We start from the raw sequence: 21,811 nt of genomic DNA, 5'->3' as shown, positions 1-21,811 counted from the left end.
TCATATCGATTCTCTCAGGAAATTGTTGATTCGATTTCAAATGAATACTAAAGACAAGCCAAAGCATATAATATTTTACAGGTAATAATTTTAACTATGGGATCTCAATGGTTAACTTGATTATTTGGTTCATGCTAGTATGTATGTGCCTAGTTTGAATCCCTCCTAATTTAGGAATAATAATCTATGCCAATGAGTTTACTTAGGGATGGAATCCACAAATGTGGGAAGAATCCTTTGATTTCCTTGCAAGATTTTTTATTTAAAAACAAATACAGCAAGGTCGGTTGGTAGCTTGTTAATTCAATTTTGTGATTTTACAATTGAAAACTTGGTATTTTTCAAAGATGGAGTAGATAGAGTAAACAAGGGTTAGTTTATCAAGTTCTATTATATGAGTTAGATGTTATTCGAAAGGTTAATATTTTCTGGTGTATAAGTCCCTCTTGTTTAAATAACTCTCAATTATTTAGATGTTGATGCTACTTTTAGTGTTACATGATTCAAACTTAGTTGGAACTTGGTGCCAAACCAATTTTAAGAATCTTTCTTTGGGCTTCAACAAGGCACTTGGTTCCTTACCTTCTTTTAATTAAGGATTAATCTAAGAGTTTTTAGTCCCTCTTTTCACATGCATTGGATGTATTTGTTTACTCTCATTGATCTAATTTTGTGGTTATGTGTTGGATATTAATAAAATTATCTTATCATATTATCCATCTTATCCATCTTGAAACAACTATCTCCATGCAGTGAGTTGAATTTTTCTAGTGGTAATGTTAGGTTTGTGCATCTCTTGAACCAAATTATGAACCTCCAGTTACTTTTGTGGTGGTTCAAAAATGTCACCATACCAGAATATTTGCAAACAACCATCTAGATAGAAATTCTATAGACAAGAGTGGAAACATATTGTCAGGTAAGAAGATAATTGTTATGGAATACACAACTATCAATTGTCAAATACTGTGTATGATAGTCCTCTATTGATCATAATTCTATTGTAAGATTCCTTTCAATTTACAGATGAGTTAGTGCTTATGGTTCTTTTTTATGATCTACCAAGCACTATAATTGACTTCAAAATTTTCCATCCAAGATAATTTGACTTTTACCTCTATAGCCATGTTGGTATTAAGGTATTATTGATGTTATGTTTTCCATTTGGTTGGGTAATAGGTTGATATATTCTGAGAGTAATATGTTATTATGTTTTCCAACTTAGCAAAATTGAACATGTTGATTGGGAGATTAACCAATCCTTGTTTATGATGTTTATAGGGAGCTAATAGACCTACCCATTATCATGTTCTTTGGGTGAAAACAAATTCATAGTTGATGGATTGCAATCCTTAACTAACAATCTCTATTACACATATATCTCTACCTCATCCTCTTTACACCTAATGCATTGTGTAGATAAGATAAACTATTTACAAAATATTATAATTCATTTTTAGTGTGTTTCTTATCGGTTTTGACCTTTACTCTAACTATTAATTTTTAAGCTATATATAGAAAATTTTATAGTTTCAGGTTACAATATTCATGTTTAAGCAGTAGGATAAAACTTGGATGTTCTAGATGGAAAATATAAATAGCTATGTAGTTGTAGTTGGTTTTAAGATAAATATTAATTATTGTTTGAAATTATGTTTGTTCTGGAGCATTGGTTGCTTTTCAAATTCAAAAAAATGATGCTTTTGCTCATCTAGTTGAAAAATGGGAGTTGGTTTTTGTCCTTAAATTAAGACGGATTTAGAAAAAAAATAATTCCTTGAATATTTTATTGGGTTCCTGTTGACTTGTATTGATTGGTTTGTGGTAGATATGCGAGGTGTGTACACTCAATTCCTATAGGTAGGTCTCCAATGCTAAATCGTGAATATATACTTGGTTCATATATTTGGAGATTGTCCTTGACATATATTTTATTTGTTATTATTTACAGTACCCCCATCATATTATACCCATCTGGCTGCATTTTGGACTTGGTTTTATATGGAGCTTGAAACATCAGATAATGGTTCTTTATCTAGTGGTGTTCCTAGTAGTTAGATGACTCAAGTTGGTTCAGGTTCTCAAAGCACTCATGTACCTACAAGAACAAGAATTTGGTCATTGCTAGCTCTAAAAGAAAATGTCAGGAGAGTAATGTTTTATTGCTATATTTTGTACACAAATGTTTGCCATTTTTAAGTTCTATATATCCAATCCCTTTGTTGGGTTGAGTAGGAAATTGAGTGACATGCCAAATGCATCACTATGATGCTTTCAAATTGTAAATTTCTAGATTAAAACTTACGATCACATTTAATCACTTGCTTTTCACCTCTTGTACTATTTGACATTTTTTAACTGGTTGTGGTCATTTAGATTGAAGAGACAATTAAATTTTAGTGTGAACATTTGTGTTGTGTGTTTTCATATTAGATGAGCATGAATATTGTATGATATTTTTTTAATATAGTCACAAAATCATACTAATTCATTTATGTTGATTAATAATGAACACAAATAAAATGAATATACAATGACCAAATTAGTCGTTTATAATGATTATTAATGAAATTAAATGAAATGAATAGAAACTACTAAATTAGTCATTTCACAACCAAATATATTATTACATGATCACTTGAGGAAACCAATTAATGACCAAACAAATATGACCAAAATGTTGGTCACGAGATAAGATATTGTAAATTAGCCACTAATAGCCATTTATATGAAAATTTTATTCATTGTTTAAAACCAATTAATGACCAAAATGTTGGTCGCAATATAAGATACTATAAATTAGTCGCTAATAATCATTTATATTCTTTTTTTAGTCGTTGTTTTTAGTCACAATTTTATCAATTCCAATAGTCATTTATCTGTATGTTTGACTATTAAATGTGGAAATTAATGACTAGTTCAATAACCAAATTCACAACTAAATATATTACTAGATGATAAAATTAAGACAACCAATTAACAACTAAGTTAAATACAACTAAATTGGTCATAGAGATAAGATACCGTAAATTAGAAACTAATCGTTACGTGACCAAACATAGTCATTTATATGTGATTTTTAGTAGTTTTTGTAGTCACTAATTTTTATTTCTCTACTAGTGGAGGAACAACAATTTGAAGAAGATATGGCCAAAGAGTGGGCATAGATTAGGGTCAAGGATTAGGAGGGAACCACAGTTGATAGTGAGTATTATAATTAATATTGAAAGGACATGGGAAGTTCATACCTTGTTGGAATTTCCTTGGAGCTTGTGGCCCCTTTTGGTTGAAATAACAAATTTCTCCATGCACCCTTTTTCTCCTCAGTACACAACCTTCAAAACTAGCAAATATGGACATTTATCAATGGAATGGTTTTTCTCGCATGCAGACTATATTTCTATGATATTTAAAGGGCATTGATTCCTAGGATTTCTTTTAGTGCATTAAGGGGAAGAATGACTAATGCAATGTCTTCTTCCTCCTATTCTCTTTTGATATGAAAAGTGTCCATCTGCATAGCATGTGTCTATAATATATTGGTTTTCATTTCCTATAACATACCTACTATGTAATTCTTAGTAATCAAGGAGGAGGGATTCATTGAGATTTTTCTTTCTCTACCTCTCTTTCCAGTGGCTCTTGAATGATTTTTTATTACTTATTTAATGTCATCATAATTGAGTTAATAAATATATCCATTGACCAACAAGTTGAGAGTTTCCATTAGACCTTCCTTGACTCTGTGCAATAGAACTGATTTTAAAGAGTCTGGGTCCAAAGTGAAATTATGCGCCCTTCTATAAATTAAATGGAACATGTCATCAAAGTCTTCCATGGGATCATTTTCTCCTTGGATCATTTTAAATATTTCTTCTTTGGTATCCCTTTCTCTGCAGTAATCTCAGTATTTTTCATTGAAATCTTGATGCATCAGTTCCCATGAGGTGATTCTATTCCTTCTTGGATCACAAACCATCAGAAGGTTGCGTCCTACAAAGTGGAAGGAAAGAACTAGAGATTTTGCTCACAATTGGTGTAATTATCAGTCTGGCACACCACAATAAACTTAAACATAAAAGTGTCAGCATCCTTTGTAATCAACCCATATAAGTTTGAGAGCATAGATGGGTTAATGTTTTTCATTCTAGCTTCTCCATATATTTCTATAATGGGAAATGTAAACACTTCTAGTTGTCTAACTTCATCCATAGTGTTGGGCATGGAATCCCCCCAAGGCATGTTTTAGGGCTCAAAGCCCAAGTTTTGACTTGATATGGTTGTAAAGACTCTGCGAATTGCAGGCGCGGAGCACGAATTGTATGTAAGAGTCATAGGGCTGTCCACCCTAAGTTTTGAATGTAATGTCGACCTACCCATGGTCTGCGGACTATGGGATTGTATAAATAGAGTGAGGCTCTAAGTCATAAAGAGACATCCGATCTAATAGAGAATAGGCATGAAAGCTCTTAGAGGTTAAGTCGAAGTGCGAAGTGTGCCTTGGGTCGTACAGTAGGAAAAGGCTCTGCAGCTGAGTGCGCAGATGCTTAGTAGAGTCTCCAACTGAGTGCATGGACCACTGTAGTTGAGTGCGCAGGGTGGAGTCGAGTCTGTAATCAGAGAAGAGATTAATAAATAAAGGTTTTGTTACCAATTCTTTGTATCTTTTCTGATTTATTACCTGTTTGATATCATTTGCGAATATATTATTTCTTTACTACGTGCACTTGTATGAATTGTGAATATTGTTAAGTATAACTGGAAGCACAAAAATAAGCTAAGTGAATCAACTCATATCCGATTACTAGTAAGGATTTGGGTAATAACATTGTTCGGCCCCCGAGAAGGGCTGCGCGAAGGCAACACCTCCGGTTGCGAGGAACAGGTAAGAGTGCATAGCGACGTGCACGCAGGGTCGAAACACAGATCACTTGAACCCATCAGACATCTCCAGTGTGTGGAAACCTAGTTCTAGTACCCTCCCATACTACTTCAGGTGATACCTCAGTCCACGCTCCGCAGACTATTGCCAGAAGGGCTAGTAGTACCGAGATTTGTTTGGCTAAATCACCTCCGAACATGTGTCAGGCCCCAACAAGCCATCAAATGGTTCTATTGTCGGGATCAGGATCTGCATAAGGGATGTCTAATGTCGTGTCACTGGAATCCGATGAAGAAAGAAATTAAAGGGTGGTTGTTAAGAAAGATTCACGAGTTCACGGTGCATGAAAATAGGAATCTGTAAGTATCAAAGGAACAGTGGTTAGACTGCTACTTATATACGGAAATACATGAAATTTCTTTGAATCCTTCACCTCTGAGTTGTACAAGTGGATCGCGAAGCTAGAAGACAGTCAAGGAAGGTGTAGACTCGAAAAACTGATTGTGTGGACTCCAGAGTCGGTGCGTAGACTAGAAGCATTGAAAGATAATATTGCACGTGCTGTGGACCATTGGCTTGACCGAATTATATAAGGGTTTATCACTAAATCCATGGTAGACACATTAATTAGCTACAATGAGGTGAATGACGCTTCCTCAAACGACTGCGATGTAAGTGCATTAAATATTTGAACACTTGGATTAAAATGATATTGTGTGAATAGTGGGTTATGTGAATAAATTGATGTTTGGGGCTATGTGAAGTGGGAGGTTCTATAGAAACGAAGGTAGCACAAATATAGAAAATAGCCCCTTGATTTTCCCTCAGCAAGAAAGCGAGGAAGAGCTCACAAAAGTTTCACCAAGAAGTGTGATCAGTCTGATAAGGCAGCAAATTCAGTGCATACCACCTACACCTACACCACCACCAATCTCGCCATATTCACCTCCATCTGTGCCCACACCACCTCCGCCACCACCATAGTCCAATATGGTGAGCGCGAAAAAATTGCTAGTATTCAGAGGAGTAGGGAACGAAGATCCGAACCAATTTTGGTTCATGGTAAAAGTTTTATGGGAAGCACAAGGAGTCATGGATGACAATATAAAGAGGGAAACACTAGTAAGTGCATTGCAAGATCACGCACTAACATGGTACATTAAGCACTCCAGTGACAATCCAAACATAGGGATCGCAGATATCCAAGCTGCGATGAACAGGGAATTTAGCAGGCTGAAATCAGAGACATAGTCGATTAACAGGTTTAAGGAAATTGTGATGCTTCTAGGTGAGACCACCTAGGAACTGGATCAGAGGATGAAGCACATGATCTGTGAAGCCAACATGACCTTGACAGATGGGCAGCACTGTGCATGGTTTTTAGTGTCACTAACGCTGCATCTAGGGACAGCATTGTTGCAACAGAAGTTATCCACCTAGGTCGAAGCTTTGGAGATTGCAATGAGATTGCACGAGACCCCAATACAAGATCCTAGCCTGGGAGTCCAACAAATCCATGTACAATTGAAAAATTTATGTCCCGAAATGCAAAGTTTGAAACAGGACAGGACAACTCGGCTAGAGGCGTGGGAGGAGGTATGGTGCATAAAGTGCAAGGGACAGGGGCATGACAAGGACCATTATCTAGTCTTCATGAACTACTTGGCGGGAGGAGCACCAATGCCATTAAGACTAGAGGAACAAGTAGGACCGAGCATGCTGCCTGCATTATGGTGCACGATTTGTCAGATAGGAGGAAAACATGCTATGTATAATTGTCATCTCTTGCAGAAGCATACACAAACATCATAGCAGTTGTTCTATAATTTCTATAGATCAGTAGGCCATGATGAGTGCACCTACAGAAGTTATGAGTTGATGATGGATCATACCCCTACCTATAGGGTGTAGACTGAAACGTGAGCCCTCGATCAAAATATAGGGATGGTGCGCACTGGATTTCAAGGGTGTGGATGAGATCGAGGTGGAATGGGACCAGGAAGGGGTCACAGATAGCTGATTTGTTACAATTACGGAGGGCCATGGAAATATGCCCACGTTTGTACAAATCTGACGAGAGCATCATGTTTTATTGTACGTAGATTGATCATGAGACAGAGGACTACCCTACACTAATAGTGAGGTTGCGCGATAAAGGAATACTCTAGCCTTCCCCGACTCAGAACCTACAAATAATGAGGTCTAAGCCACGCGAAGAGGACCTGAATGTAAACCTCATGCTCCAAAGCGGTATTACGACAGGAGATGACAAGGGCAAGTAACCCAAAGGGAGTGCTTGGGTTTGCAAGGCTCCGACAAAGGAACCAGAATTCGATTTGGAGCGCACGAAGGAGACATTCATGGAAGCTAAGAAGAGCTTCACGGAGGCCTCCACTTCAGGTAGTAAGGACAAACTAGAACCGAAGATGGACCCATCAATTCTTACTACCTTTCTAGAGACATGCATGAAGTTGTTGCACGACAACAAGGTTGTAAAGGGACTGCATGAACCGCACGTAGTCTGGAAGCTCGAGAAGCACACAACACGAACAAGAAGGGAGATGAGATTGACTACGCAAATTGGGGAATATGAAATGGATCAAGTGATTCTGGATCTAGGATTAGACGCGAATGTATTGCCAAAGCAGACATCAGAGCGCGTGGGCAGGCTTGCGTTGCAATGGTCCCCTATTCAATTGTGAATGGTGAACCAGAAGAAGATCCTACCGATGGGAAGATTGCAGGGAATAATGGTAGACATCGGAGGTGCGAGCACGCTTGCAGATTTTGAAGTGATATAGATTGTCGATGACAGCAATCCCTATCACATGCTATTGGGAATTGATTGGTCCACTGACATGAATGGAGTGATAAACTTAAAGAAGTGCAAAATGATTTTTGAGAAAAATTCACTGTGCATAGTGGTACCTTTAGGCCTTGCGGAAGGATCGCGGTACACAAAGCTAGTGCGCGACGACGAGAGCGATGATGATCTAGATTGTATCTACAAGATAACAGCTCAAGGACAGGATTGGGTGAATCCTATAGTGGATGGCAGGATTTCGTGGGAGCACAAAAGCTCCTACACATCGGATTCAGATGAGGAAATAGAATGATGGCAGAACCGGTTACATGAGGTAACCACGCTCAATTACAACATGATGGTAAGATCATTGTGCTGCATGAAAACAGAGGTAAGGGATCTGCCTATGTATGATGGGTTGACAGAGGTGGATGAATTCCTAAACAATTTTGAAATAGAATTTCTAGAACAACATCATTTTTACGCTTTGAAATGGGCACTGCGCGCTACGCCTGCAAGATGGTGGGGTATGCATCAAAGAAGTTTTGAGAACTAGCATGAATGCAGAATGGTGATGCTTATATGGTTTGGAAAGCCTCAGTTGTGGATGGAAGTTGGCTATGATGGATGAAACAATGTGTGCGCCCACCTCTCCGGATGGGTACATGCATATGGTATGCAACCTGCATGAACGCACACTGTCCTCATGATAGAAAACAGGAACAACAAGCAAGAGAGGGAAAGACAAGGGCACGAACAATGAAGTTGGGAAAGACCAAGCACACCAATAATGATCCACATAGAATCCTTTTACAAGGTGTGCAAAGTATTGAACATGGTCCACCATGTGAGACGCACTAACTGGGACCTGCGCGTACCAGTGGTTCTGTGGGCTTATAGGACAACGTGCAAGAAACTGACGGGACAAACACCTTTCCGGTTAGTTTATGGCATGGAAGATGTCATGTCGATGGAATATATCGTACCTAGTCTGCGCATAGCAGCGCTCACAGGGATGACGGACCGTGAAGCTTTAGAGGAAAGGCTTGCACGATTTGAAGAACTTGAGGAAGAACGGTTCTATTGGGTTGTGTTATATTCTTTCCACGTAGTTAATAGGGGGTTTGAAGGGCACCCGTAACACCACTTTATGGGGTCCGAGGCAGCGCCCCGGAAAATTTTGGTTTTGGACCATATGTTAGGTTGGGCGGACCCACCTATGGTTTTGTGCATGATTTTCACACACGTTTTTTGGACGCGATGGTTTTCGGTCCATGGTATTGGATGCTTCAGCATGTATAAATATGTATTGTAACATTGAAAGGAACATAATGAAAAATCAAGCTAGTAGTCCTGGTTTTGGGATCCAGGGAAAAATCCCTGTGCATATGTGTTTTATGGGTTATGCTCTCACATTGTTTATTTTCTTTGTTTAAGAATTTGTATGCAGGTAATTTCTGTACAGGGTTAAAACCTACATTTGGTATCAGAGCTGTTTTGGATTCAAGGGGACGCCTTTGTTGCTGAGGGGTTTCGCTCGGGCCTGTGGTAGACCCTATTCAGTGGGAGATCTACGAGATCGATTCTGGTGGTGAAAGAAGATGGCGAGCAGTGGAAAGATAGAGATTGAGAAATTCAATGGTCAGAATTTCGAGTTGTGGAAACTCAAGATGGAGGATCTGTTGGTGGATAAAGATCAGTGGATCGCGGTAGATCCGAGTACTAAACCATCGGGAGTGACCGATGAAGAATGGAAGAAGTTGGATCGGAAGGCAAAGAGCACAATACGATTGTGTGTCTCGGATTCAATATTGCTTAATGTATCAGGGGAAGCTACGGCAAAGGCTTTGAGGGTCAAGTTAGGGACTTTGTACCAATCTAAGTCTCTGGTGAATAAACTGTTCCTGCGGAAAAAGCTGTATAACCTGAGGATGAAAGATGGAGACTCGGTGACAGAGCATCTGAATGCATTTAATACTGTGGTAAGTCAGTTATTATCTGTTGATATTAAAATTTCAGATGAAGATAAGTGCATCAGTCTATTGTGTTCTCTACCAGATTCGTGGGATAGTCTGGTTATTGCAATAGGTAGCAATGCAACTGCTTTGTAGTTTGATGAAATAGTCTCAGCCTTGCTGACGGAGGAGATGAGACGGAAAAATATGGACAACCAGAATGGTGATGCCTTGTCTGTACGAGGACGGTCCCAGAACAGAAACAAAAATAAGTCATTGAGTGGGAGATCTAAATCTAGAGGGAGATCTAAATCTCCAGGAAAACCTACAAAGGTGGTGTGCTGGAAATGCGGAAAGGAAGGGCACTTCAAAAGGGATTGTAAATCTAAAGCTCCTGATAAAGGAAAGGGATCTGATGATGCTCCTTCTGTAGAGGTGAAAACCACCTCAGATGAAGGTGGGGATGTGTACTTGGCTTCTTCAAGTACACATGTAGATCATGAGGCATGGTTGATTGACTCAGGTGCATCCTTTCACTTCACTCCCCATATAGAGTGGTTCTGCGAGTATGAGAAATACGATGGTGGTGATGTCTTCTTAGGAGATGATAGGAAGGCTAGAATCATTGGTCGGGGAAAAGTAAAGTTGAAGTTGCAAGGTGGAAGGGTTAGAACACTTCCGGGTGTTCTACATATCCCTGCATTGGCCAGAAATCTGATTTCTGTAAGCAAGTTGGATGTTGCAGGTGTAAAGATGGTGTTCGAGAAAGATACCTGCAAGATGGTTCGAGGAGCACTGATATTAATGCGGGGATTTCAGATTGGAACTCTGTACAAGCTGCAAGGTAGCACTGTTGTTGATGGGTGCAATAGTTCTATGGTTCCTAAAAATGGAGTAGAGAATCTAGTGGTCTCTGGAGAGAAGACCATGTTGTGGCATCAAAGGCTTGGACATATTGGAGAGAAGGGCCTTCGAATACTTCATGGTAAAGGTATGGTAGAAGGTATGAATAATAGCTCTCTGGATTTTGATTTCTGTGAAAATTGTGTATATGGGAATCAGAATCGGGTGAGTTTCCCCTCTGGTGGTAAGAGGACGAAACGGATATTAGAGCTTGTGCACAGTGATGTGTTTGGACCTGTGAAGGTTCCATCACTGGGTAAGTCTGTGTACTATGTATCATTCATAGATGACTTCTCAAGGAATACATGGATATATTTTCTTAAGAAGAAATCTGAAGTCTTTGACAGGTTTAAAGAATTTAAGGCTCTGGTGGAAAATCAGACAGAGAAGAAGATAAAGGTGCTGAGTACAGATAATGGTGGAGAATTTTGCAGCAAGGAATTTGAAGAATTTTGTAAGAAGTGTGGTATAGCACGGCAGAAGACTACTCCATATACACCTCAGCAAAATGGAGTCACAGAAAGAATGAACAAGACATTGATGGAAAGGGCAAGAAACATGCTCAGTGGTGCCAGGGTAGGACAGGAATTATGGGCAGAGGTGGTGGATACTACATGTTACCTGATCAACAGATCACCTTCATCAGCGTTGGAGGATAAGACTCCACAAGAAGTATGGACTGGTAAGAAACCCTCTCTTTCACATCTAAGGGTATTTGGATGTGATGCATATGTACATGTTCCAAAGGAGAAACGAACCAAGTTGGATAGTAAATCTCAAAAGTGCATCTTTATTGGGTACAAGGATGGTTTAAAGGGTTATAAGCTTTGGAACCCAGTCACACGGAAGGTTGTGTATAGCCGAGATGTGTTGTTCAGAGAGGTAAAAGATGTTATTCAATATGAAGTCCAACCAAAGGAACCTGAGAAGATAGAGTTTGAGCCAAAGGAGGAAGAATCAGACTCTGCAGCAGAGGAGGAATCAGAAGATGAAGAGCCACAAACTCCGGCTGTGAGAAGATCAGTTCGAGAAAGAAGGCAGCTAGAAAGGTATAGTCCATCTACTTTCAATTCAAATTTTGCTTTGTCTGTTACTGATAATGATCCCAGAACTGTGAAGGAAGCAGTGGATTCAGAGGATGGAAAACTCTGGAAAGAGGCCATGGTCGATGAAATGGCATCTTTGCACAAAAATGAGGCTTGGGATCTAGTGGAGTTGCAGGCTGGAAGGAAACCCATTGGCAGCAAATGGGTGTTCAAGAAGAAGACAAATGTAGAAGGAAAGGGGGAGAAATATAATGCTCGGTTGGTAGCAAAAGGTTATTCCCAGGTGTCGGGAATTGATTTTGGCGATATTTTTTCTCCTGTTGCCAAGGTAACTTCTATTAGATTACTTTTATCTGTTGCTGCTGCTTTTGATTTTGAGGTAGAACAGATGGATGTGAAGACAACATTTCTTCACGGGGATTTGGAAGAGGAAATCTACATGAAGCAACCTGAAGGCTTTGCGGTGAAGGGTAAGAAAGAACTGGTATGCAAGTTAAAGAAGTCTCTGTATGGGTTAAAACAGTCACCAAGGATGTGGTATCAGAAATTTGATACATTTATACGGGGACTTGGCTTCACCAGAAGCAAAGCAGATCATTGTGTGTATTTTAAATTAATTAGTGACTGTATTATTTATCTGGTCTTGTATGTGGATGATATGTTGCTGGTTGGAAATGACAAAGAAATTATCCAGGATTTGAAGACCCAATTGTCCTCCAAATTCGACATGAAAGATCTTGGTGCTGCAAACTATATTTTGGGCATGGAAATTAAAAGAGATCGGTCAAAGAGGAAGCTCTGGTTAAACCAGAGGAAGTATGTCGAGACAATACTCCAGAGGTTTAATATGCAGGATAGTAAACCGGTGAAGGTTCCTATTCCTGTAGGTGTGAGGTTATCTGCTGAACAATGTCCCAAGACACAAGAAGAGGAAGAGGACATGTCCCGTGTTCCATATGCAAGTGCAGTGGGTAGCCTGATGTATGCAATGGTCTATACTAGACCAGACATTGCACATGCAGTGGGAGTATTGAGCAGGTTTATGTGAAAACCTGAGAAGGAGCACTGGACAACAGTGAAGCGGGTTTTCAGGTATTTGCGTGGCACTAGTGATTATGGTTTGTGCTACCAAGGAAGACCAGGATTGGACATAGTGTTGGATATTCATGGCTTTGTTGATGCAGACTGGGCTGGAGATCTGGATCAAAGAAGATCTACAAGTGGGTATGTGTTTAACCTATTTGGAGGTGCAGTTAGTTGGATGAGTAAGAAAAAATCTGTAGTGGCATTATCAACTACAGAGGCAGAATACATGGCAACCACTCATGTAAGCAAGGAAGAAGTTTGGTTGCAGAGATTGTGTTCAAGTATGGGGTTAGTGCAGGGAGCTATAAGAATAGACTGTGACATCCAAAGTGCAATTTTCTTGGCAAAGAACCCTGCTTATCATTCAAAGACAAAGCACATTGATGTTCAGTATCACTTTGTGAGGGATATGATAGAAGACAGAAAGGTGTTGCTGGTAAAGGTGGACACTTTGAAGAATACTGCAGATGCATTGACAAAATCTGTGAGCTCTGAGAAGTTCTCTTGGTGTAGAGAAGCAATGGGAATCTCAGGGCTGAAAAAATGACTAAGCTCTCCTGTGGCCCCCTGTGGAAAAAAAACAACAAGTGGGAGATTGTTGGGTTGTGTTATATTCTTTCCACGTAGTTAATAGGGGGTTTGAAGGACACCCGTAACCCCACTTTATGGGGTTTGGGGAACCCCCCCCCCCGAAAATTTTGGTTTTGGACCATATGTTAGGTTGGGCGGACCCACCTATGGTTTTGTGCATGATTTTCGCACATGTTTTTTGGACGCGATGGTTTTCGGTCCATGGTATTGGACGCGATGGTTTTCGATCCATGGTATTGGATGCTTCGGCATGTATAAATATGTATTGTAACATTGAAAGGAACATAATGAAAAATCAAGCTGGTAGTCTCGGTTTTGGGATCCACGGAAAAATCTCTGTGCATATGTGTTTTATGGGTTATGCTCTCGCATTGTTTATTTTCTTTGTTTAAGAATTCATATGCAGGTAATTTCTGTACAGGGTTAAAACCTACAGGTTCTTGGTTGGGTTTCATCAACATGTACAAAAGCAGCGTGAAAATCCTAGCACAACCGCCATATCAAATTGCACACCTTCAAGTTAAATGACTTAGTGCTGTTGTATGACAGTAAATTTGAAAAATCTCCAGGAAAATTCAAAATGCATTGGCTGGGACCATACATGGTTAAGGAGGTCACAAATGGAGACACAGTCCAACTAGTCAAACTAAATGGAGAACCCTTCCCAGGAAAAGTAAATGGCAGCCGCTTGAAGCCCTACACGGTTGGGCCGATTATCTGACTAGTCGGCCGAAGCATAGTCTTCACACTCCGAGGAGCCAGAAAAAGGTGCGGGACTATAAAAATACACAACATATGTCAGTACAGATGTCGGGAAACAATCCAGACACGTAGGTATCATAATAGAGGATGCAACAGATTCAACAAGCAGCAACACACTGTCAACACAGTTTGAGAATAGTTGGAGGGACTCTACACCAAGATCACCACACTGACAGAGTGACTTGAGGGTGAATCACGATGTTTGTGTTGGGGGCTTTTTGTGCATGGAATCCCCCCAATGCATGTTTTGGGGCTCAAAGCCCAATTTTTGACTTGATATGGTTGTAAAGACTCTGCGAATTGCAGGCGCGGAGTGTGAAATGTATGTAAGAGTCAGAGGGTTGTCCGTCCTAAGTTTTGAATGTAATGTCGGCCTACCCATGGTCCGTAGACTATGGGATTTTATAAATAGAGAGAGGCTCTAAGTTGTAAAGAGACATCGGATCTAATAGAAAATAGGCATGAAAGGTCTTAGAGATTAAGTCAAAGTGCGAAGTGTGTCTTAGGTCGTACAGTAGGAAAAGGCTCTGCAGCTGAATGTGTAGAGGCCTAGTAGAGTCTGCAACTGAGTGCGCAGGGTGGAGTCGAGTCTGTAATTAGAGAAGAGATTAATAAATAAAGTTTTTGTTACCAATTCTTTGTATCTATTCTGAGTTATTACCTGTTTGATATCATTTGCGAATATACTATTTCTTTACTGCACACACTTGTATGAATTGTGAATATTGTTAAGTATAACTGGAAGCACACAAATAAGCTAAGTGAATCAACTCATATTGGATTACTAGTAATGATCTAGGTGGATATTGGTGGCCACCCACCAATTCCACTTGGACCCCCACCATTGCTTCTTTTAGTTTTTCAGTTTCCTTAATTATAGCATAGTTTACTATTTTTAGCGGTTTCTCGGGTCCTAAACTTCTGGAGCCGTTTTGAGGCCCTAAACGACGTTTTTTTGGAAATCTACTGTGAACGATTTTTTTATTATCTAAAATCATCTTTTCCGTCGTAGTCCTTGGAGAGACCTTTCCAATGGGCTATCATGCACGTCAAACGGAGATAATATGACCAAGTCGCAACCCCGGGAAGTTGGTTGTCCAACTCACCCCAACGAGGCCCATAAACCCTTGGTGTTATATCTCCTCGGGTTAGGTTTTTGGTTGTTTAGGGTTTGTTCTTATTTTTCAATAATAAAAATTCCCTTGAGCCTCATTGTAAGGCAGTTCAGAGGCATGTAGCCACCAAGTCTCTTCTCAGAGATAAGTTACCATCGCCCTAGCTGGTTTATTTCCATTCCTGTTTGTAAGCATATTTCAGTATTTTACATTAATGAAATAAAGTATTATTTCTGTTGCATCTCTGTGTTTATGGTTATCGCTATAATTTCTTGTGTTCCTGTTTAAATCCAGATCAAGTAAGGACTTGGCTAATAACACTATTCGGTCCCCGAGTAGGGCTGCGTGAAGGCAACACATCCAGCTGCGAGGAATGGGTAAGAGCATGTAGTGACGTGCATGCAGGGTCGAACTGCAGACCACTTGAACCCATCAGGCATCTCTAGGGTGTAGAAACCTGGTTCTAGCACCCTCCCATACTACTTTGGGTGAGACCTCAGTTCGCGATCCACGGACTGTTGCCAAACGGGCCAGTAGTACCGGGATTTGTTTGGCTAAATCACCTCCGAACCTAGGTCAGGCCTAAACAAGCCAACACATAGTGTTGGTGGGGTGTGAGGGTGTTTCTTCTTCTAATGTTCTCTTTCTTATCGAAAAGGGACACAAAGGTCCCTATGGATAGGGAAGGAGGCTCAGCTAATTGAAAATGACTAGATTTTTGTGGAAGTGGAGGTTCTTGGTAGAAATATCCTTTCTTGTCCTTGATTCTTTGAGGCATAAAAGAAAAGAATTTATTTCTTTATTTCTTTATTTTCTGAAAAGAAGATTCTAATGGGTTTTTTTTTCTTTTTACAAGAGATGAAACTAAGTAAAGAGGAAATCAACTAAAAAAAGGAAGTACATACTTTGAAATCTCCTTGAAACAACTCCAAAAAGTGATGGCCCTTATTATTGCAACAAAAATGTTGCAACTCCCAAGGTCAACTTTAATTATCTACCCAGGGTTCATAAAAACTTAAGAGGGGCAAAAATTGTATGTGCAGTGTTACCCATAATTTTGTGCATGATATCCCTAGGATAAAAAATTTCCCCATGATGGTCCTCAGCTAAAAGGCAGTAGTCCCTTGCAACCACCAACTCTTTCATTGTGCCATTTCTCCACCACCCAAACCAAGTATGTGGTCTCTCACCCATCTATCATGATCGTATGTTTGAATGTGGGCCTCCCAAACCTAAAAGTATGCCTTTTCATTTGGTGATTTAGTATTTTAGTTTACTTATCATGGAAACTCTTGGGCATGGATTAATGGGAGAGTTTCGCGGAAAGAGTGGACTAGGTTTGTGCTCTTGTCCCCTAGGTCTCTTTTGGATGTTAACCTTGGACCATAGTCCCGTGGGATCTCTTTTACTGACCTTTGGTATTTAGGAATGGTACTACATAGGAAATGTGAATTTTGGTTGCATGGTCCCACTCCCTGATTCATATATATCACCCCCCTTCTTCTCATTATAATCCCATTCATCATTCCTCCCACTAGGTCCACATTCCTCTAGTGGTTCGACAAAGGGTCAGCCACCCCCTCTCATTGCCCACACCTTGGGTCTCTCCTAGAATGATGTTCATAGGTTGATGCAAAAGAAAAGAAAAGAAAAGGCATAATTGGCCACAATCAATAGGTAATTGTACCACAAAATGAAAAATATGGTCAGGAAAAACACATTTAGCATGTGGGCAAAAGCCAATACATACGCTCTGCCCCCTTTCATGGCTATAACCTTGGTTCCTATAAGCCCTAGATGATCCTCCTCTATCATTTAGGAACCTAGATTGTCCAAACCCCTGGTGGGTGATGAAATTCCCCACCTTAAAAGGGTTATCCACTTCTATACTTTACACATAATGCTCTCATTTCCTTGAGCCCCGAGCAGTTAACCAAAGAAAAATCATAAAAGGCAAAAGGAATATGAAGAAGGGTGGATAAAACAAGGTCGGGGTAACTCATGTACCATGATTTCTCCCTTCGGCACATCATTTACCTAAGTATGGGATTCCCTTTCATTAGCTACCCTTGTACCATGGCATGTGACCTAGGTTTTCCCTTTCAATCCCCTACTTTGTTCCATCACTTTATCACGTACCACCTCTATTTGAAGGATGTACCATGGACATACCACCCCTTTTAGATGTCGAAACCACCTAATAGGGTCCTTGGTTAAACCCCCCTTGAGCTTGGAGACATTTGCACATGTTAAAGCCCACTATGGAAGGGCCTATAATTATGAAGTGACCACCTATTTTCCATGGTTTTTAAACTCTTTTCCTTGTTTTCTTTAGTGACTTAGTGTACTAGAGAGCAAGGAGACACATTGGATCTTATGTAGGATTACATATGGTCTCCATTTTGGGTTTGGTCTCCCTATACGAGGTCCTAACCCTCCAAAGGGATGCATTGGCACATGTAGGGTGTGTGTAGAGAGGCATGCACCTCCACAACAATATACATCATTCCATAGATCCCTAGATTCATTCAAATATTACTCATGGTTCACCTATTGTCAAAGAATATGCACCTAGTTCACCATGCCCTGTCAACTCCACTGTTACACCATACACTTGGTAGATGGTCCAGGGTCTATGTGATGATGTGGCATCACTTATATCATCATCATAGTCCTTGAAGATGGTCTACATGCATATTTGATCTGTTTGAAGACCATTGAGGACATTTGTGTGCCCCCACATCCATTTGGGAGCACCACAAGTTTATTACTTGGAGAATAAAGGGCCAATCACTTGTCCACTATTTTTGAAGTCCTATTTCACATTATGGCACCTATGGACTTCATTAGGTCTCCTCTAAGGCCCAACAACACATGTTATAGATAATTTTCCCCTCTTGAGATACTTATTCTATTATCGAGCTATTTGGTAGGCTTGTCACCAAAAGTACTTGTTATTTTTCACTTTATTTCATTCTAGGGGATAAATTAGGCCAATATAAGGTAAATCGAATTCATTACATGTTGTATAAATAGATGATGAGTTCATTCATTTGAAGAGGTTTTCCTTTACACCAAAACCCGCAAGTGTTGGTAAATGTTCCAAACTAGTAACTAGGATCTCCAGGGTGGAAATTACAGATTCCATAGAGGTGCGGTGATTCTTCCAACACCCCCCCCAAATGTAACTCAGGGGAATCGAACCTGGGTCCAAGCTCTGTTACCATGAAGAGGTTTTCTATTACACCAAAACCCACAGGTGTTGGTAAACGTTCCAAACCAGTAACTAGGATCTCCAGGGTGGAAATTACGGATTCCATAGATGTGCGGTGATTCTTCCAACATCATTCTCTCATCATCACTTGTATTGATCATTCTCTCTTAATATATTTCCGCTATTCTTTTTGCAGGACGAAATTGGATGGATGGATGAATTTTTATGTTTGTATATCTTCATTTTTGTCATGGAGCTTCTATATTAGAATATGATTATGATTGGATATACTTTTTATCATATGTAAGTGCTATATTAATGCTATTTTTCATTCTTTTCTATGTCACATAAATGATGTTGGGATTTTCACTATATTAGGCCGAAATTTCATTGCTTTTCTATGGTGAAAGAGTATAAATTTGTCTTTTATTAGTGTTACATCATGTTATGGGCCATCTTTGAATAAGTGCATGTTCCTAGATATATTTCAATGAAATTTATCTTGATAAGTCATCACATATTGCACATTAAAGCACAAAGGCCTTGAAGCAATTTTCCTCATGCCCTAATTATCATCCGAAATTGTTCTAGAGGCCACCTTGATTGAATGAAACCATCCTAATCATTGGAATTTGATTGAATCCTTTTATCCCAAAATAATAGGCACTGGTCTTCCACAGGTGATCACCTTCAAGCATATTTTTCTCACCTTCTCCCTTTATTTCTAGGCCTAGCCTACATAGGTCACCTAGGGCATCACTTATCTCACAATCTATCCATCCAAATACTTTTGTTTTGGTCCACAACTACGTTGGTGATTTCTTCGGAGGCCCTCCAAATTTGAAGCAAATCTGATGGTGGAATCTCAAGGTATTGCAAGCCCTAGCTCGAGGACTATTTCTTGCCCTAGGTTTCCCTTCATTGGTGACGTCATTGGGGTTATTACATTAAATTCATAGAAAATGTCTCCTTTAATCCATTTCTCCCCCTCAATTAGTTCAAGCACACCTTTGGTTTATCAATTCCATCCCCTTGACCTAATTCTAGGTCCACTTGACCCTGTGTGGTCCCATTACATTTTAAAGATCAATCCACAAAGACCACTTGGAATCCAAATTTCCACAAGGATTTTAGGGGCTAGGAATCTCCTTGACAAGTCATATAGTCAAACCCTAGCCCTTGGAATTCCCCTAATCCCTTCATCGCATAGATCCATCTTAAGTACGAATCTAACATGAGCCGAAAGGGATCAAATTTGTTCATGCACTAACTTCTTTAGAGTGAAAAATACAACTTGTTATTTGTCATTGTGTAAATTGTAATTTTTTAATTCTAAATAGAGTATATATAGTACTAACCATAAAAACTTAATTTGTTTCAACAATATTTACATATATTTTTTAAATGATATATAATATATACATAATTGACATTAAAATATTTTACATAACACGTATATCGAAACATTTTACCATGCAAATTAAAATGGTTTTTTATTATTATGATGTTTTTAAGTATATGTCAATATTAATTGGTATTAGAATATTTTATTGATAACCCACATTGAATATTTTTATATAGACAACATTAAAATATTTTATTTTAACAATTTGTTTTTGTATATATATCTATATCTATATATATATATATATATATATATATATATATGAATTTGATATCGACATAAATTAGTTAACATATATCTTCAAATACTTTATTTAAATCTCTTGTTGAACTATTTTTGAAAAGTATAAGATTTAAACATCTTACTCACATTGTGTTTAACCTCTAACTACTTTACATCATATTCATTTTCTTTATTATAGTTGACATTATCTTTCTATTTACAACATATTTTTTGTTTTTTATTTTTATATTAGAGAGTGATGGATGAATGGACAAACTTACACATCCCCTCATACTGGGATGTAGAATGAGCCTCTCAGCCATACATTTGAGCCTCTCTTGTGAATAGGCTTCTAGGATCACCTTTCACCCTATCATTGATCCATTCATCATCGTGATCCTCATTATACTATGCATCCTCCCATCGGTGAAAGTCCGTAAAGAGAAAGGAGCCTTAGCTGAGGTGACAATGGGCTATCACTCCATTGTTTCCCTTGACCCAGTAGTTTTCTTGTGTGTTTTGTTCCCCATACGATATATTCACACATCATTATTAGCGACTCCATTGGAAGAACAAAGCACTAGTTCTTAGTTGAACTTTAAGGGAAATGCTTGTAGGGTGAAGCAAGCATTTTTTTAGGCATCTTTAAATTCACCTTGGTGAATCCTACATAATTTACATGTATATCTCAAATAGGTTGTCTTTCTTTGATGACTTTACTTCTTTGGACATCACTAGCATCCCCAACCACCCTAATCATGTCACATGAAGGATGGTATGGGGGGTGCTAGTGTTTGATGGTGAATCCAGTCTCCATAATTGACCATGTAGAAATATTTAATGCACATGCTTCAAAAGAAAAAGTGGTTCACCAGGATGTCCTTATGTTGTTGTTCATGGGATCTCTCGGTGATCATAACTCATGGTTGCATGGTCATGAAACTAAGATCATCTCATCTATTGAGGATTTTGTTGATGACTTGCTTAGACACTTTAAATTATGCCCTACATTAAGCACCCAAGAGGAATCCTTCATCGAGCATGATCAAGAACTGATAATCTAAGTAATGAGCATGAAGACGAGTCATCGTTGGGTTTGCACAATGAAAAAGAAGATTCCAATAACATGTGTGTAGGAAAGAGTGAGTCTATGGAAAGTGAAGTTGAGACTAACCTTACCTTTCTCAAGGATAATACTCTTGATGATTCTCCTTTTGAGAACTTTGAGGAAGGTGATCCCACTAGCCCCTTGGAAAATGACATTGAAAAGGAGAAATGGGAAATTGTTTGTCCTCAATTTGACTGTGCTCCCATTTATGAAACCGACAAGGAGGATGAGGTTTAGAGTGGTCATCCATTTGTCCCGAGCATTTTTTTATGATGACATATCCATCGATAACCTAGGGAAGGAGAATTATCATTTTCCCTTGCATGAAAGGGAGCAATTGGAGATGATTGATTCTCATTTTTGGGAAGAATCTATCTTTGATACCAACAATGATAAGATTGGTAAAGCCCTTTCTCATACCTACATTCCTCATGATTCTGGGAGTATGTTCAAATCACTTGAGCCTCTAGAATTGGATTTTTAGGTAAGGGATCTCATTGAGACTTCACCTTCCCCTTTGTCCTTTCCTATTGTCCATCATCTTGAGTCTTCATTAAGTTATTCCCTCACCCCTTGTCATATGATCTCAAGTGACCATGATCCCTTCCCCCCTTCCAAGTATAGTGTCAAGGAAGAGCCCCTCATTGATATTTAACTCCTTGGACACACCCTCAGGGTTTTGATCACTCCATGATCTCCCCTCTCCAATGTCACCATCA

At 39.2% G+C, this 21,811-nt stretch overlaps 1 pseudogene; it reads left to right on the top strand.

Moving 5' to 3' along the window:
* Window positions 1-2,199, top strand: part of LOC149180438 (protein argonaute 1B-like) — a 165,800-nt pseudogene extending 163,601 nt beyond the window's left edge.
* The last annotated feature ends 19,612 nt before the right edge of the window (window positions 2,200-21,811 follow it).

The sequence above is a fragment of the Pinus tabuliformis genome, chromosome 3_2 (assembly GCF_031772625.1).
Source record: "Pinus tabuliformis cultivar Carrire ecotype Pingquan chromosome 3_2, CPIR1, whole genome shotgun sequence".
Classification (NCBI taxonomy): domain Eukaryota; kingdom Viridiplantae; phylum Streptophyta; class Pinopsida; order Pinales; family Pinaceae; genus Pinus; species Pinus tabuliformis.
This window is presented reverse-complemented; position numbering and strand designations above follow the sequence as displayed.